This window comes from Acanthisitta chloris, unplaced genomic scaffold (genome assembly GCF_000695815.1).
Source record: "Acanthisitta chloris isolate BGI_N310 unplaced genomic scaffold, ASM69581v1 scaffold20942, whole genome shotgun sequence".
NCBI classification, from domain to species: domain Eukaryota; kingdom Metazoa; phylum Chordata; class Aves; order Passeriformes; family Acanthisittidae; genus Acanthisitta; species Acanthisitta chloris.
The window spans coordinates 15,146-22,441 of NW_008659087.1; positions in this window are offsets into that span (position 1 = coordinate 15,146).

Consider the following 7,296-nt stretch of genomic DNA (forward strand, 5'->3'; position numbering starts at 1 on the left):
TACATGTCACGTTGTCTTCTGGATGAAAGGACCAAGTAGAGCTAATGAGTCCCAATGTCTTGGTTTCACATGCAGTTGGGAAGGAACCTGCCTGGAAAATTAAAGCAATGTCCATCTGGGAGGAAGAGGAGGAATAGTCAGGAGGCATTTCCTTCTGCTCTGCACTTAGTCAAGTTCTTTGTCCCTTAAGACATGCTCCATCTAAAGGGTTTTAAGGCCAAAAAGGACAAGGAAGATGCTCTAGCCTGATACCTTCTATTATGTAGTCAAAGTGTCTTTGTCCTTATGATTTCTCACCCCTTCTTTGTTTGAGTAGGTTAAATAGCAGAAAGGTACCTGCAATGTTATCCTTGCCATGAAGCTTGCAATGACCCAGGAGCTCTTGCCATGACCAAGGAACTCTTGCCATGACCAAGGAACCCTTGCCATGACCAAGGAGTCAGGAAGTCAAATGCTTTGGAGAATAAACCTTCTGTATGATGGTAATGAAGGGCATTTGTTAAGTGTGAGTAGATGGAGCCAAGGTAAAACTGAAGCTCCTGTGCACCAGAAGTTCCAAGCATTGAACTATCATCTTCTGAAGAAGATAAAGGAAACTGTGTGTAAAAGGGATTCCATTTCCCCAGTGATTTATTTTTTATGGGATTTAAGTCAACTTTGGCATCTGAAATGGATTATTTTATTCAGGAAACTTCACCTCACCAAGGCTCAGCCATCAGCACAGGAGCTTGGATGTGAAACACTAGGGTTTCACCTCTAACACTCGCAGGTCTTCTGAGTAACTCGAGTTCAGTTCCTGTCTCTGGTTGTATCATTTCATTAGGGTGGGACATGGTGGTCCCAGGAGCTCGCAGGGATGGTGATGCTCAGATCAGTAACACGTGTGTGTGTTGGGCTTTGAAATGCTAATCTGAAAGATGTGTCCTTTGCTCTGATTTTCTGACAGCACCTAAAATAGGACTTTGGTGGCTGCAGCCATCAGATGCTGTGCATGCCCTGCTGATCCCCAGCACAAGGACAAATTTCTGCCACACAGGTTGATTTTTGGTGTGTGGAATCTGCACAGGCACTGCCAAAATCCATCCATCATCTCCTGCTGTGACCTTGTACCACCTGTCTGTCCTGTGCAAGGCCAGCAATTAAAACATGAGGTAATGAAGACAGCGAGACATGAAAGGGCTTTTCAGGAGCTGATCAAAGGGGCAGAGCACAGTGTTTTCACAGCCAGAATATTGAGAGCAATAGGACTGGGAAATGTGGTCAGGAAAGCAAGAAAAGCAAAGAGGATGTTTGGAAATGAACCTACAACTGTCCCTGTTGTTCTGGTGAGCTGCACTGGGGGTGATTCTCCCACATGCTCTTCCTCTCTTGTGTGCTCTTACTTTGTGTTTGGTGGGGAAAAATACCAAGTATTTGCTTTCATCATGTTACCTTGGGAATTAATCTTTGTGTGTATCAAAATGAAATGCTCTAGCTAATGTTACCACTGAATAGGGAAATTTAATTTCCAGTTCTAATGCCTTGTGTAAGAAATGATTTAGGCTTAAATCCCCAAGGTGAAATACTGGTGAGCTCTAAACTGGTGTCTAAGCAAGTGAATGTAGCCACTCTGGCTCTCAGAGCAGCCAATAATGAGCAGATCTCATTGATTTATTTTCATTACCATTAGTTTTTTTGTGTGTGCATCTAAAAGAAGAACTTAGCCTGAGGTCCCAGACAGGCACTCTGGATGCCTGTGAGTGTTGGAGGAGAGATATGACAGAACATCTCTTTTTATAGCAGCAATTACACTTTCATGCCTTCAGAACTGAGGTTAGGTAAAGCAATTTTGTTGGCATTGCTTGAAAAAGGCTGTTCATAAACTCAGCACTGAGGGACCTGCACTCTGAGCAGAGCTATGTGTGGCTCGAGGACGGACACTCTTGCAATCCCCATGGGTGTGCAGGCTATGGGTTGCCTTCTGGGCATGGAATTGGATGGAAAAAACTCAGATATAACCCAGAACAAGTATGAAAACTCCTCTAAGCCTCATCCCCAGAAATAAATAGCAGGAGGATACTGGAGCCTGAGCATGGGAGGATGCCAGAAATGTAGCAGAGTGTCAGCATGTCCATCCACTTCCACCCTGAGCCCTCAGACGCTGCCCGTGTCGGTCTGGAATCCTCAGTGGGATTAGCCATGTCGTAAAGTGAAGTGTGTGTAATTGCAGGATGGATCTGGACCTGTCCCTGTGGCTGTGCAGCAGAGAGGGAAGCAGCAGCTGACACTGCACGAGGCATAAAGCAGCACATGAAACCTCAGGTCAACCAGGACTTGCATTTCCCTCCTTTGAAACACCATAAATCATCTTGAGATCCTCAGAACTGACTTGAAGCCAGGAAACAGTTCTTCATGCTAATTTTTTCGGTGCTTAAAAAGGGAAGAAACTTATTTATTTGGCTGCAGTGGGTTTGAATGTTTTGTGACCTGTTTTTTAGTGGCATCTGGTCTGTGATTCTCTTGCTAACAACTGTGCACGTCTGTGCTGCTCCTCCATTCGCTGCAGCCACTGCTCTGAAAGCAGCTCTGCTTCTTCACACACAGTAAGAAGCACAAACACATCCTGGCCAGGCAGATTTGGGATTTGGGGGCAGTTTCTAGGAGCCAGCACTGTGAGGTATTCAAAGCTTATGCTGGAGGACAATGCAATCTATTTAGGAAATGTCTGCTGTGCTAAAATAAACTCTGGGGTTGTTCTTGCAGCAGCAGAGAGCACCAAATCCCAGTCCAAATATGCAAAACAGCCAGAAAATGTTTGTGAGAGGAGGTGTTTTTTAACTGTGGGAGTTAATCATTTGTTCAGCCACAGGATTTGTTGGTTCTAGGACTAAAACTCTAATATGCCTTTCTAAATTGTGTTTGCTCTGTTTCTTACTCAGTAGTAGTTAGAGCAGTTCACAGCATTTGAGATCCTTGACAAATTTGCTTTTTGGGCCCTATTTGAGCCTGTTAACTCCTGACCTTGCTCACTGTACAGTAGTGTCATTCATGCCTTCAGCCTTCCCATCCCCACAGACAGTAATTTAGCTCCAGGATGTCTCCCCAGGATCAATTAATTTTAACCAGCATTAAGAAATACGTTTATTTTGGCCACTAAGAGATTCTTCCCATTTACAAGCTTTGCTTTTGGACAACTTCTTTTTCCAGCACACCAAACTGAGCAGGTATTGAGTGATCCCTGCAAGTCCCTGCACTCACACAGCTCCTGCTCACAGCTGGGCAGGACTCAGGGGCTCTTGCAAACATGATGTCCCTCTCTCATGGAACTGGGAAAAGTGCCCAATCTTCTGACTTAGAGATATGTGGTTCAGCCGTTTGACCAGGATTCTTTGTAGACACCAAAACCTGTTATTCTAAGCAGGGTTGACTTAGCAGACATGTCCCAGTCTCAGTGGAGTCAGTGCACCAAGTGCTCACCCACAGAGCTGGTTTAAAAATGCTCTGTTTTGCTCTCCTGTATGTTCATCTCTCTCCCTGAGCTTCTGTTGGCTTTTCCTCTTGCTCAGTTTGTGAGAAACAGATTATTTTCTTAGTGTTTTCATGCAGACTCCATTGACATGACTTGTATGTGATTTGAAGTTCCAGTAACTCTTTTATCCAAAGACAGGAAAACTCACCTATTTTTACCCATCTCTGCCAGTCCAGCAGCTCTAGCAGCCACTACAAACACCAGGGACAAGTCTTTTTGCAGTGCAATAGAACTGGTAGAGATGCTCTAAAACTGGTCTAAAAGGCTCATCAGTACAACCTTCACTGCAGCAAGAAGCAGCAGCAGTGATCTAGTTCAGATGGTGGTTTTGCCCTGTGCTCTCTGAGGATTGCAGTGGGAAGGGACAAGAGGAAGGTTTGAGATGCTTAAAGATCTCATGTTGGTACCTAGAAGGAAAAACCTGTGTGGATCAGTGCACCCATGAAGTGGAGGAAACAGTAAGGATGAGATCTCTGTCGAGGCTGGATTGGAGTTTGTACTAAATCATTAAGCTGTTTAGAGAAAGGAAAAAGCTAGTGGGGGTGGGAGTGAACTAGGGAGAGGTTAGGAAAAGCCTGTGGCTGATGGACCTCTCAGAGGATGATCTTGTCACTAAGTGGGGCTCTGTTGCTGCCTGAAACTCTGGATGTCAGGGCTTAAAATGACTGCAGGAGACAGGTAGAGATTTTCAGGTAATATATCCCATGTCACTTTGCCAAACCTTGATTGATTAACTTCCATAAACCTTGACTGATGAGCTCTCATGGATGTATTGCCAGGACTTGATCTGCTGGGAAAAATCTCTTCTTCCCTCTCCTTCTGCCTCAAAACAGCATTCAGTTCACGTCCTAGCAATAACTAACCACCCAGGAACGAAAAATCCGACTCCAGCCTGAAAACTCAGCCCATTCTGGCTTTGGAGACAATGTGGAGTGGCATTTTAAAGGTGTTGATTCTTCTTAATAATCCCCATTAACGAGAAATCTCTTACTGCTGATACTGATCTCAGCTGGTGTCAGTGAGATGAATTGGGAGCAGGAGAGAGGCTTGTTGATCTGTTGTTTTCCTGCTGGACTTCTTAGGAACGTTGAAACCTTTAGCTAATTCCTGCCAGGACTGTATCTCCACATTTTCTGACTCCAGAGAATAAATTTCTATGTGAAAACTCCTTGAGTTTAGGGAATAAAATTCATTTTAGGAACTGCATGGGTGTAATTTAGGAAAAATGCTTCCTTCGTTCCTACAGCACTGCTAAAGGCAAGGGATTTGGTATCAGTCCCTTACAGCTGACAACTTGTTCCTGTACAAATTGTGTGAATTCCAAGCAGTTTGTATAAACCTACCATATGCAGTTTGTCTCAAGAAGACAAGTGGTACTGAGCTGCACTTGCTCTGATACCTTCAGGTGGAGTTGGGGCACAGAGTTCTCTGCAGCAGAGAAATGAATGCCAGTCCCAGGCTGCACAGTTCCCCCAAAATCTGAGAGCAAATCCAAGTGCAAATCTTATTAACAGCTCTTTCCTACACTCCTTAGCATTGTCCCAAACACTGAGAGGATCTCTGATTTCAGGTTCCCTGGAGAAATGCCAATATCCTGCACTTTCCTCTGGAATAAGCTTTTCTAAGCACAGGATTTTCATGTTGCTCTAGAGATATGAAACACTTCACGTTCAGGCAGGGAAACATGTCAGGTTTGATACATTCAGTTTTGCTAAGCCTTTGAGAGGACTGGACTCAGAAGAGCTCATGACTGTGCTGTGCTGTGTGACTTTGGAAGTCCTGGGGAGACCTTTTACCCCCACCTGACCCTGACGACTCTTCTTGCTGCGAAGCTACAGCCAGAGGTGAGACAGACCTGGAGAGCAGGACTAGCACCAATGAAGACAGTGAGCTCCCCTTGGCCAAAATCGGTGTGCTGGGGATTAATTCCTACTGTCTCTCTCTTGCCCTTTCATTCATCCAGCTAACGGAAGGTCTGTACCCCTGGCTGCTGGTGCCCCTGCCAGAGCTGCGCTACCTCAGCCCCAGCCAGCTGTGCTTGTGTCCTCTGCCTAAAGCACTTTTTGAACTGGCTCCAAGGCTCTGGCTGCTGTTCCAAGCCCTGTCTTATCCTGCCATGCATCTGCTCGTGATGCAATTCCCCCAGGGACAGGGAAGCGTGGGGAGGAGGGGAATGTGAGAGCAGGAGCTGTACGTTCATCCCTATTGAGAATGAGCACAGTGCAGTCCTGGAAATCAGACCCGGAGCTGGTGCCCACAACAGCCACTGCAGAGCAGCAGCAGCAGGGAAAATCCCTCTGACAGTCAGATTCCCTGATTGCTGTAGCTCTGGGGTATTACAGGAGGGAAATGAATGGGTTTGAAGGAAATAAGGGGTCTGAGGAAGGGAAAGGGCTTTGGGAGTATGTGGAGAATGGTGCTGTGTTGCTGTGGGGAGTTATTTTTCCCTGTGGCTTTTCCTGGAGTCGCAGTGCAGTCTGTCTTTGTTGTCCACTTAATGAAGGGCCCTACTCAGAGCCAACTTCTGCAGGGGCTCAAGCTTTAGCTAATCTTAATGCCTTCCCCCATGTTAACTCAGGACTTGTTCCATCTTCTGAGGACTCCCTGTGTGCTCTGATCCTGCCCAAGCTCTGCAGTGGCAGGATCAGCTGTCAGGTGTGTGGAGGGATGGCAGCATTGTGCCCATTTCACAGATCAGGCAAACTGAGGCACCAAACTGACTCTCCATCACAGCATCCATCAGCAGCAATGCTTAAACCCAGTTTTCTCCGGCTTCCTCTAATGCTCCTTGCCTGGAGCTCCCAGGAAGGTAGACATTCTTTCTGTCTCTTTTAGAGCAGTGTATTTTCTGGCTAACCTGCCTCTGTACCATCTGCTGAAGCCTATGTGTCCTTCCAGTGTGGGAAGATGGCAAAAGTCATCATACAGACCGTGATAGTAGGACAGGAGAGGTATCAGATGAGAAGTAGCTTTTGCCTATCCTCAGACTGCACAGCTGTGGGGCAGCTCTGTGTCCCAGGCTGGCGGACTCTGGTCCCCTTTGTTGTCACAGACCCAATGTCCCTCTGGTTCTCAGGGATAAATACCCCCAGGCAGATTCACCCTGGGAGGTGGCAGAAGGACCAGCCTTTGCCCAGCCCTGAGCCCCAGACAGGTGTCTCTGCTCCGTGCTGCATTAGAAGCTTTGTGAGCAGCACCCAGGGCTCTTCTTCCATTTGCAGAGATAGGAAGGAGGAGGTCAGAGCTCCTTATCTATGCAATCCTACCCCGGGGGGTGTGTGAGGTTGGTCCCTTTGGAAGGGAGGGATAGAGGCTGCAGGCAGTTTCCATTCACCGACAGCCTTTCATCCCATGTCCCAGGGCCACAGCCACCCTGTCTCCATCCCTGTTTACTGATGGGGCCGATATGGCCAAGGCAGGAGGGATTGCAGCTTCTCCTAATCGCCTTGTCACCGGGCCGGGCAATCTCAGACACTCAGAGGATGTTGTGACTGCGCTGAATTACATTGTTTGTTGTTTCTCACTCCCAATAATTGACATTTGATAGCGACTACTGTAAAAGCGGCCGAGAGGCTAGGGCTGAGGCCGGGGAGAGGCAGGACCGGGCGGTGAGGAGCATCTCTCGCTGCCCCTGGAGCTTTGGGGGCAGGCGAGGAGTCCTTTCCCTTTCTCCCGATGGGGACAGGATGCTGAGGGACTGCGGTAACCTCCCGTGGATGCTCTGGGGGCAGATCCCTTATGATTTAGGGTGTTGGTACCCTTCTTGCCCTGCTTTTCTGCGCAGAGAA